Raw genomic sequence first — 12466 nt, forward strand, 5'->3', positions numbered from 1 at the left:
CACCCAAGCTGGGTACTTGAGATGCATCCTTTGTGTGGGCCGAGTACACCCTCCTCTTGTAGTTGAGCCTTAATTGCTCTTGGCATGTCAGTGGAAGGGATTTACCCAAGCCAGTCAGTTGCAAAGACTAGCTGTGACCACTGACCTCCAACCTCTGCCCTTTGTGGAGGATCAGCTGTGCAGAGGCAGGGTGGTGGTGCTCCAACATGGTATGTAGCTGTCTGTTGGGTGTGCTGGCTCTGAGGTTTCCCTGGGTGGTGCAGGCCAGGGTCAGCCCCCACGTATGTCCTGCCTGGGGCCACCCTGCATGAACTATAAAGCAATCTGAGATGGCTGCTACTTATGCTGGGCTTAGAGATTCCCAGGCAAAGCCATGTTGTGAATCTAGGCTGGCTGCTGTGAGTGCTGGGTCTGGGGCTACTTAGTAAGTGACTAGGACCTTGGACTTGGTGAGGCTGGCTGTAGCTTGTTTGAGAGGATTTAGGAAGTTGTGAAGCATGAGCTGTGACCAGCCATTTTCATATAGAAAAGTCATTGTTAACAGCTTAGTTGGGCCTGTAAGTTGGGTGGGACTAAGTCTCAGGGAATCTCCAGGATGGACAAACAATGTTAGCTATGTTGATGGGGTCTCAGATGTGGCACTTGCCTGCCAACTTTGTGGCTCTGAGTGGAGTAGTTTCAAAAACTGGACAATGGTCTCTGCCTGCCTTTCTGTTTGGGAAAAAGCTGTCCCCCAGCTTTCTCCTTGATGACAGACCCTTCACTTCCTTTCTGTATGTCACTGGTATCTTTCAAGCTGCTACCTCAGTGCTGGAATTCAGAGAGAGTGAGTTTGAATGAGTCCATGCATGAGTTCTTTGAGAGGAAGTGCTCGGGACTCCAGAAGTTTCATCCATTGACTGAATCCCTGCTGGGTTTTGCAGCCCATGGGGACTTATCTTCCTGGCACTAGAACCCTTGGCTGTAGAGCATGTTGTGAGGCTGGGACTCCTTCTCTGAATTTTTATCTGCCACATGTGGATGTGGGACCAGCCTGTTCTGTGTTTCTGTCCCTCCTACCAGTCTGTATGGATGTGCTTTCTTTAATTATGTAATTGTCAGACTTTCATTCAACTTGATTTCTGATGGTTCTAAATGATGGTTGTTCTATAGTTTAGTTGTAATTCTGACATGGTTGTATGAGGAGATGAGCTATGTTTACCTATGCTGCCATCTTAACTGAAAGTCCTTGGTATGATTATCTTAAATACTGAAACCCTCTTGAATTGAAGTTCAAATGACTACTTGTCACAAAGACTCCTGCATAAATCAGAAACCAAATGAAGTTGTATGGAAACCAATGCAAGCCCAATTTTATATTATTATACCATGTTCCATTTCAAAGCATAACTGTATGTGATGTGCATTTAAATATGTGTTTTTATTCTTTCTCTTGCCCTTTACCACAATGAGATACCTCACACCTGTCAGAATGGCTATTACCAATAAATGAACAATTAACAAGTGCTGGTGAGGGTGTGGAGAAAAGAGAGCCCCAGTGCATTGTTGGTGGGAATGCAGACTGGTGCAGGCACTGTGGAAAGCAGTATGGGGATACCTTAAGAAATGAAAAATGGAACTGCCTTATGACCCAGCAAGCAATTCCACTTCTGAGAATATATTTGAAGAAACATGAAACACTGATTTCACAGAATATATGCACACCTATGTTAATTGCTGCATTGTTTACAATAGCCAAGATTTGGAAACAGTCCAAGTGTCCATCAGTAGATGAGTAGATAAAAAAGCTGTGGTACATGTACACAATGCTATTCATCTGTAAAAATGCTATTCATCTGTTAAAATACTATTCATCTGTAAAAAAATAAAACAGGAAATATTACCCCTTGTGACAGTGTGGATGAACCTGGAGAGCATTATGCAAAGTGAAATAAGCCAATCAGAGAAAGACAAGTACCATATGATCTCACTCATGTATGGAATCTAGTGAACAAAATGAACAAAATAAAGACAGACTCATAGATAGAAAGCAGGCTGATAGCTCTGTAGGGGAGGGGTTCAGAAGCTTGGTATTGGGGAGTGAAGGGATTGAGCAACAAAAAATGAAAAAAAACCATGGATATGGATAACTATGTGGTTATGCCAGGGGGAGGGGGAGGGATGGAGGAGGTAGAGGAGAATATGGTGAATTAAATAAATAAATAGTGATGGACAGAGACTTGGCTTGGGGGAGGATAAACACAAAATATACAGTGTACAGATGATGTGTTGTCAAATTGTGCACCCGAAACCTGTTTAATTTTGTTAACCAGTGTCACCCCCAACAAATTCAATAAAAAGGGGAAATAAATAAATAAATAAATAAATAAATAAATAAATAAATATTTGCTTCTACCAAAATTTCTCAATAAAACACCAGCAAGTATAATTTAGTATTTCAAAAAGTACATCGTATATGAGTGATTTTTCTTAGGAATGTGAAGATACAGTATCAGGAATTATACTTTAATATAAGATGATTTTTTAGGTTATCTTGACACTGCTTTCCACAGTGGCTACAACAAAAAATGGATCTGCCTCTTGACCAGCAGTCCTACTTCTGGAAATACGCATATATCCGAAGGAATGAAAAAATTAATTCAAAAGAAAATAAGCACCCCTACATCCATGGCAGCATTATATACAGTTGCCAAGATATTGAAGCAGCCCAAGTGTCCATCAGTAAATGAGTGGATAAAACAACTATGGAACATTTACACAATGGCATACTGCTCAGCTGTAAAAAAAGAAGAAAGTTTTGCCCTTTGCAACAGTATGGATGGACCTGGAGAACATTATGCTAAGTGAAATAAACCAGTCAGAGAAAGACAACTACCATATGATTTCACTCATGTGGAATCTGATGAACAAACTGAACTAACAGGCAAAATAGAGACAGACTCATACATAGAGAGCAGGGTGGCAGCTAAGGACGGAAGAGTAGGTGGTGGAGGGACTGAGCAAAAAGGAAGAAGGACTCATGGCCAGGGACAACACTGTGGTGATTGTCGGGGAGAGAGGTATAAGGGGACTAAATGGTAATGGAAAAAACAATAAAATACATTTAGTATAAGATGATAATATTAAAGATAAAGGAAAAATAAAAAATAAGTATAGAACATTTGATGTAGTCAGTATATATTTATTAAAAATAATATGAACAGGGTTAGATTAGAAAATAGCATTTTAGCTTGAAAATACAAAACCATCAAGAAGCTATTTATTTTATTGAGATTAGGAATAAAGCAAGCATGCCCTTTATCACTTCTGTTTATTATTGAAATGGAGAAAACTAGCTAATAGAATAGGTTTAACAAAAATCAGATGCAAAATACTGTAGAAGACTATACTGAACTTTTCTTATTTGCAGAGAGTTCATGAAGGTCTTTAGACAGATTATTAGAACTGAGAAGAATTTCAGCATGTTTGTTGGATAGAAGATAAATATATAAACTTAATTAACCTCCTTCCGCAATTATAATTGCCAGTTAAAATATAGAACAGAAAATATTACATCTATAATAGCAACAGAAATATAAAGTAGCTAAGAATAAATTCTAAAATATTTAAGACTTTAATGGTAGAAATGACAAAATATTATTAAAGATTATAAAACAAAGTCCTGAATAAATCACCAATACCTATCATATTCATGAATTATTAGATTAAATAATATAAATATGCTTAATTCTCTATAAATTACTTCATAAATCCCATAAAATTCTCCTAAAAATCCCAACAGAGTTTTTCATGGAAACGGTCAAGATGATGCTCTAACTCATAAGTATGATCAAGGGGCCAAAAATAGTTGAGACTCTTCTGGGGGGAAGAAAAGAACAATAGGAAAGACTTGCCCTACTAGATACAGACCTATTTTATACCCAAAATAATTATGCTAGTGTGACCCACACAGACCTGTGGGACAGAATAGAACTCCATAACTATTTCATGCAGTGTGGAAAATTGATACATGACCAGGTTGATGTTATAAATCAACCTGTGGTGAATGAACAAACTAGTCAGTAAGTGGTGCTGGCATAATTGGTTATCCATGTGGAAAAAATAAAATTAGACTTCATTTTCACACAAAACATGGAATGAATTAAGAGTATATACAAATTTAAATGTAAAATGCAAACTTTAAAAATATTTAGAAGAAAATAAAGGTGAATCACAAAGGGCCAGAAAGAAAGTAAAGCCATGAAGAAGATATTGATAAGTTTGATGGCAATTAATTTTAAATATATGTTCAAGGACAAATATGATAAACAAAAGACAAGCAACAGATTTAGAGAAACTATTGGCAGTAAATGTGATATGCAGAGGGTTGTTTCCAGAAATTGTATAATTAACTTCTACAAGTCAATAAGAGAAAGACAAATAGCCCATCAGAAAAATAAAAAAGCAATATGAATAAGAAAATGGCAGATGCCAAAACCAAAATAGATAGTAAATGTATAAAAGTATGTACATCCACACTAGTAATCTTGAGGAGGCAAATGTAAATGATAGATATAATCAGGTAAGTAAAAATTAATAACTCTGGCAATGTTAAGTCTCGGCCAAGAGGAGTAGAAATAGGAATTGTTATGTACTAAATACTGGTAGTGTACAATGAGGTGACCACTTTGTAATAAAATTGAGCACTGATGTTGAACGTGACATTTGGCCTAGTAGTTGCATATTAGGTAAAATGCTTTACAGAAACTCTCAAATACATTCACATTTAGATAGTTACAAGAATATACATTAGAACACTGCTTATAAGCTAAAAAAATTTAACAACAGTCTAAATCATCATGCAGGTGATGAATAAATCATGGATCTTTTTATATGATAGAGACCCATCCAGCACCGGTGAACTTCAATGCCATGACATTGAATGAAAAAAGCAAATTATGGAATGCCATATACAGAAGGATACCATTTATATAAAGTTTGTAAATGTGTGAAATAATCTAAAATATTGTATGTATAGATCCACATACATATTTTCAAATTTTATTTATTATTACTTTTAGAGAGAGGGAAAGGGAGGAAGAAAGGGAGAGAAACATCAGTGTGTGGTTGCCTCTTGCACACCCCCAACTGGGGACCTGGCCCTTGAGCCAGGCATATGCCCTGACTGGGAATCGAACTGGCAACCCTTTGATTCACAGGCCAGCACTCAATGCACTGAGCCACACCAGCCAGGGAAGATCCATATATATTAAGAATATGAAAAACATGCACGGACATCATGAACATCCCTGTAAAAAAGTTACTTCTGGGAAGAGAGGGAAGTGGGACTGTTAAAAAGGAGATTTACTGATGCCTGTAATATTTTATTTCATTGAAAAGAATCTGAAACACATATACCAGAATGTTAGGAATTTTAAAAAGCCACATTACAGGAATGCAGATATTTATTATATTATTATTTCTACTTGTTTGAATGAAGTATTTCAAAATTAAACACAGAACTGTGCAGCCTTCCTGAGATGTGGATGCCAAGTGTTCAGCCAGGTTTATTCACTAAGTCCCTGCACTTCCTGCTCTCAGTGGGTCTGATTTAAATGATATATGATCACACAGAATAACTATTCAGGTTCTTTGGAAAATGTCAAAATTGCGAATATTAAATTCTGAAATATCAAGGGTCATTTACAGAAGTACAAAACCAACTGAGGACTTAAAGAATAAAAATGAAAACAAAGTAAAAGCTGTTTGATATAGAGTTTAGAAGAATACGTAATCTCTTTCCCCTGTAAAATCACACCCAGAGATTGGCCTCAGTCTTCCTGAGGGATTATCTGTCTGTATGAGGAACCAGCAGCCCTAAAACTCACACAGGGCGATGTAAAACAAAACGACACAAAACGTGCTCACGTGAAGGGAAAGGAATACGCCATGAAATGGCTGCACCTTCCCAAATACATCCTTCAGCTCCCCAAATAGCTTTTCCATCCTTGACCTTCTCGACGGAAACCTCTCCTTAAGCAGTTACACACAGCTCTGCAAATGTTAGAGTGACATTTGGACTGGGCTCGCGTGATCGGCTTGCGTGATCGGCTTGCCTGCTCGGCTCCCCCGGGGGGTCTTCCAAACTCCAGCGCAGTGGTGTTAGCCTTGCCGGCCTCACTTCCCAGAGCTAGCAATAACATTTACCAGCTACAGTTTTCTCCATCTTCAAATATTTCTTCTGGCCCACGTGACAGTGCCCCAGCTCCTCCATAGACTGGGACCTAAAGAGAGGGCTTTGGAGAGAGGAGCACCATCCTGTAAGAACTTTTAACATTTACCTTTCATTAAAGATTTTGCTTGTGTTTTAATTGGGCTGCCCTCTTAGGACTCTGATATGTTTAGGAAACATTAATTATTAAAATTGCACACATATGGGGGGGGCACCTTTGCTTATTCTCACGTCAGTGGAAACTCTGAAACCAAACATGCTTCCAGTTGGTGAGGAATGGGCTCTGAGTGCTCACTGAAATCCTTAAGGATCCAGAGTTGGCCAGGAAATCGTACAATTATTAATTGTAACCGTAGAAAACAATATTGGAACCTTGTTAGCTTACAATATGCCCAGGACTGTCTTAGCCAAGACTTAAAGAAATCAAGTGGCTTCTTTTTTTGTATCTCCAGTGCCTGAATGAATTGGTGAGGATGAATTGAATATTCACCCTAATGAGTCACATGCTCATATTATCATTATTTCATTGAGGAAACTGAGGCTCAGAGAGATTAAGTAGCTTGTTCAGTTACACAGCTAGCAAGCGTCAGGCTTCTTATACAGGCTGAGAACTTAATGGCTTTGCCATAACCTGTACTGACAGAGACATGTCTGTGTCAGAAATGTGGTGATAACCATTGGCAGGCAGAGTAAAAAATGAATAAGAACACAGTAGAATTCCAGTTGATAGATGTTGAAGGAGAGAAGACAACAGAGAATCACAATTGGGCAAACACCACAATTGTTGCAAATAAGATCCACTGAATCCACTGAAATGGATGCTAAAATTAGTGGGCGAAAGTACAAAGAGAAAAGGGATTTTCATAGACTCCAAGTTATCTTCCCCAGGATACATACCGAGCACAAAGGAAAAGACATTTAACAATGGAAAGACCTGGGAGATACCGACTTATCCAAGGGATCAAGAAGACATCACCAGTAACAAGACACGTCAACATCATGAACTTGATGTAAGGCAGTGAGACGAGATCACATTGTCATTTTTATGGTATTCTTGCCCAAAATGTGTAACTTCACTCCAACCATCAGAAACACTGAACACACTCAAAATGAGGATATCTGATGACATATCTGATGGGTACTCTTTGGAAGGACATGAAAGACAAGAAAAGACTAAGGAACTGTTAAATTGGAGAAGCAGTTAGGAGAAATAACAACTAATTAGACGTGGGCCCCTGGGATAGAAAAAGGTCGTTAGTGCAAAAAGCCATAACATTTGAATAAGACCTGAAATTTGCTTAAAATGATGTGCCAGTGTTAATTTTCTATTATTCATAATTGTACTGTGGTTATATAAGACATTAGCATTAGGGGAAGCAGGACAAGAGGTGTACGAATGCTTGGTTATAATTTTCGCAACTTTTCTGTAAGTAGGTAAGTTTGAAATAAAAAGTTTAAAGCAACAACCAAGACAAAATGAAACAAGAAAGGAACTGTATTTGCCTTTATATTTGTTTGCAGCATCAAGAGAGAAGCATATATGTAAACCAAAATGAAGTGCACATGGGAACAGTCTTGCAGGCACTGCCTGTAACGTGTTGTATGTATGCACCGGATAGAATGGGGTCGCCGGAAGAAGTCGTAAGCCTGACCTAGCAAGGGTGTGAAGGTAGCCAGGGCAGACTTTGCAGAAAGGGTAATGTTTGCGGTTTTTTTGTTCCTCTACCAACTGTTCTGTTAAGCACCTACTATGTGCCAGGTGGGCATTCTTCTAGAAAATAGCTGCACAGTAGTAAACAAAACAAAACAAAACAAAACAAAACAAAACAAAACAAAACAAAACAAAACAAATACCTGCTTTTAGGGAACTTACATTCTAGAAGGAAGGATCCAATAAACACATGAACAAAAAATTTTAGCTCTTTTAAGTGCTGTAATTACAAGTAAGTGAGCTGATGTGATAGAATATAACTGGGGAGAGGGGCACTTGGGGTGATTGGGGAACACTTTTCTGAATTGATAGTCAGAACTATTCAGGACAGAGACTGAATGAGAGGAACCTGCCATGCAAAAGGATCAGGCAGCAGGTAATTCCATGCTGAAGAACAGGTTGGCCCAGTGCTTGAAGAGAAGAACAAATTGGTGTGTTCACATTCAAAGAAATAAAAGAACGCCAGCGTGCTGGGCTGTAATGGACAAGGGGAGAATAGTAGAGAGGAGCTATAAAAGTAGGGTGACGGTGTGGCTTTATGTTCAAATTAGCAAGCACACTTTAGAGTAAAAGGTGGTGCTATTAATGATTACACCAGGACAATAGCAGTGAAATGGAAGTGTCTGGGCCACACCTGGACCTATGAGCACCTTATAAAGAGGAAACAAATCAGGTAGAACTTTATAAGTCAGGCAAGGAGTATAAATATATTCTAAGTTTATTAGGAAGGCATGGGAGGGTGCCGTGGGGGAAGGAACTGATCACTCTGGCTGTCACGTGGAGAGTAGACTTGAGCAAAAAGAATGAAATTGGGGGAATAATTAGAAGTCTAGCTAGAAGACAGGATGGGGTTTTAGCTAAGGGAGCAGCCATGGAGAAGGAGAGAAGCGCCGGAGTCACTCAGTTTTGAAGGCAGAGCCAGCAAGCCTCCCTTACTCTTAATAGAGAGGCCAGGATTTGCCAGCTGGGTAAGTGTAAGTGTGAGGGAAGCGTAGAACATCCTATACAAAGGGACGGCAGGGCAAAGTCATGGGGCAGTGTATATTCTCAGAGCCAATAGTATATTCTCTGGCAAAAGTGAAGGAGAATAGTGGGGACAGGTAATTAGTCTCAAGATATGACTGGGGGCTAGATTACTGAAGGTTTAGAATTCAGCCTCGGCCAGGTGGATCAGTTGTTTGGAGCACTGCTCCATACACCCAAAAAGTTGTGGGTTTGATCACCAGTTAGGACACACCTCCAGGTTGTGGGTTCAATCCCAGTTAGGGTGCTTATGGGAAGCAAGTGATGTTTCTCACATTGATGCTTATCTGTCTCTCCTCCCCCTGCCTTTCTCTCAAAGCAATCAATAAATGCCCCCCAAAATATACGCTCCAGTGAAGATTTTAGAAAAAGGCTTATAATTCAATGCTAAGTAATGGGGACTCTGGTGCCCTTCAAGGTACCCGACTTTAAAATGACATGATTTGATTTGTTTGTAGCCCAACTACAACAGGAAAATAAGACAAAATTAAAAGGAAAAAATACTCTGAAAACAGAGACATTTTCTGCTAGCTAGAGAAATAAACAATAAACCAGAAACATTTTCAGGGTGATACAATAGGTGAGGGGACTTTTATTTTCACTAGAAACTCTCCCCCCATTCATCAGACGTACCCTTGATGGGCTTGTGGTTGATGTTAATAATTAAGTGTTGATTTGGGGATGCTGTTCAGTCATAAAGAAGCTCCAAGAGGAAAAGTTGAGAGAAAAACTAATGCCATGTACCATGTATTCTTTTGCTGTTCCCTGGCTATTCTTGGCCCACTTGTTTCTAAGTTTGAGCAATATTTCTCAGACGGGTGTGCCTCACGTGCAGTTTTGGCAAGCTGAGTGTGGGGATGGAGCCAAGATAGCTTGTTGTCTGTAGTCTTATAAACTCATCAGCTGTGGACTGGTAATATAATTTCCAATACACTGTGCCAGCCCTATAAAACAACTTTGTGTTTGCAGGGGAATGGGGCCCTGACAAGAAGTGTTTATAGCTTAATTTTAGCTGTGTTCTCCATCGTCGCTGTAGTAGCAGCCTGTGTATGATGCATCCTTGTCATCTGCCAGACTCTTAAAACTTCTTTGTGTGTGTTTGGCCAGCAAGGCACAACATTAGGCTTTGCTTAATAGCCACCCCAGGACCCTGTTTGTTACCTTATGGAGAGGTGCTGCAGCATCATCTCTGTCTTTTAGGACAAAGGAATTGGGACATAATTGTTGTATACTCCACAGCCGTGGGTTATATCTTGACAAAATTACCTGATGTTTTAATCTTCTAGATACATTTCTCCTAGAATAATAGTGATAGGGGGCCTGAGAAGGGGAAAAATCTGAGATATGTCACCCATGGATATGCAGCCAATGATTATCTTTTTGTTGATTCTATTTTCTGCCTGTGCATTATAATAGCTACTCGCCATTTATGCCATTAGGCTAACAAGATTACTTCTAGCCAGACATTACCCCAGGTGACTGTAGCAAAAATTAAAGATCTACAAGGTAGGAACTTTTTTTTTCTATTTCTAGATCCTGAGACCAGTGCCTGGGAACATAACAGATACTACAACACCATATGTTGAATAAATAAGTCCAACTATTGGCATAGTAAATCTGTCCTAATGCTTTGGAAGCAGACACCACAAATGATGTAGTCTTCCAAGAAGAGCCTGTTCTACTGAGAGTTGGCCAGGGGGGTTGATGAACTGAGACATTGCATAGGATCCAACATTCATTCTAATCACATGTTTTTAAAAAACGTATATGGAATTCAATTCCAAGGCCAGTTTTTTAACCTTGCCACTCTAGATTCTACTGTGCACAAATGTAGACTTGTGATATTTTCCTCAATTAATTATCTTTTTGCTCTTGGGTCCACTAAAATAAATATCCTTTAATAAATGTCCTGTGAGGATTGAATGTAATTCTGGCAGTCACAATTTTTTTGTATTTCATTCTGTAGCTAACTTTGCTTAAGTGGTGTTGGAAAAAATACACATATATACACATACATATGTATCATATGTCATATATGTCTTATATACATGGGTTGGCAAAAGTAAATTATATTACCAGTCATCATTAGCTAAAAGTCATAAATGAGGACATGGAATAATAACAATAATAAGACAAATAATACAAATAAATAGTGCAATAATAATAAATAATACAAGAATAAACTCTGCGTTTCACATATCGCAACAGTAAACCTGTTTTTGCCTACACCTGTATGTAACAGATATATGTCTCAACAATATTTTGAACCAGTTCTCAATAGATTTTTAGGTACTTATAGTATGTTTGTGCGTGTGGATCTTTTGACTCATCTGTTTCAGAACATTACTGTTTTTGTACAACTTGATTTTGGAAGCAGGATCCCAAATAGAAAAAAAAGGAAGGTTTATAATATCTCCATAAGAAAAAAGTCAAGGCTTTTAAATATTAACTCAGGTTCCTTAGTTATGGAAAAAAGGTTTGAGTGAATGTAAACTTTACATTTCTCACTCTAAATTTCTATGCAATTCAGAGGTAGTAAGCTCATAACTTTCATGCTATTTTGCTATTTTTTTAAAGTGACAAAACACTAATTCTGTTTTTAATGAGTTAATCATACTTTTGAAAATGTATTCATTGGTTTGTCTTTTCTAGAATATTTATTTTCTACTCCTAGAAAATTTGGTTTTGGTTGATGGTGAAATAATGGCCCAGTGTCTTATAAAGACACGCATGCAGCTGATATTTGGTAACCTGATACACTGTGGAACGATTTGTCAATTGTGATGCCTTTTAGTGCTTCTGCCATTTTTTGTTTCACTCTTCCATATGGGCAAATCATTTCCTTTTGAAGGACTTTTTTCATCTGGGGAAACAATGAAAGTTGCTTGGGGAGAGATCAGGTGAACAGCGGGGGTGGGCCATAGGGATCATGTGGTTTTTGGTCAAAAACTGCTGAACACTCAGCACGGTGTGGGCAGGTGCACTTGTAAATCACTCATTAAGAAATAAGCCAATGCCTTAAGAATCTCCAAAAACATTCACTGGAGATGAATGCGGCCTCTCACAGCAATGCCAACTGGTACACTGGTACAGATATGTTCCTAAAACATTAACCTAGCAGGAGAAACCTGCACTACAAAGGTCCCACCTTCCAGTAGATAATTTCAGTTTATTTGGGTGCCCTCTTGTGTATTTGTCTGCCATTGGCTGTGCCCTTTGACCTAAGGTCACACACAGTTCTTGTCAAGAGCCTATAGCACTCTCTTTCTCTTTGTCTTTCTCATAGTTCTGGCAATTGACCTTCCCCTATCTCCATTAGGGCTAGTAATGTCTTCTTTTGGTAGTTCTGTATACTACAATACCCCTCAAGGGTTCACTATTGACTACCTATGCCTTTGTGAATGTAATCTCTATTAAACTTTCACCAAGTGGCCCAATTTGAGTGGGGCATCTATTTTTTTATTAGTATAGTACCTGATTTAGTGTTATTATTGTACATGCTATTAAAGGGGAAACTGAGG

The 12466-nt window shown here is 38.6% G+C and overlaps 1 protein-coding gene across 1 annotated transcript in view; it reads left to right on the forward strand.

Moving 5' to 3' along the window:
• NRXN3 (neurexin 3) overlaps positions 1-12466 on the forward strand; it is a 1496747-nt gene that overhangs the window by 551516 nt on the left and 932765 nt on the right. The gene's annotated exons all lie outside the window — the stretch shown is intronic.

The sequence above is a fragment of the Artibeus jamaicensis genome, unplaced genomic scaffold (assembly GCF_021234435.1).
Source record: "Artibeus jamaicensis isolate MK-2021 breed Jamaican fruit bat unplaced genomic scaffold, CSHL_Jam_final contig_851, whole genome shotgun sequence".
Lineage (NCBI taxonomy): Eukaryota > Metazoa > Chordata > Mammalia > Chiroptera > Phyllostomidae > Artibeus > Artibeus jamaicensis.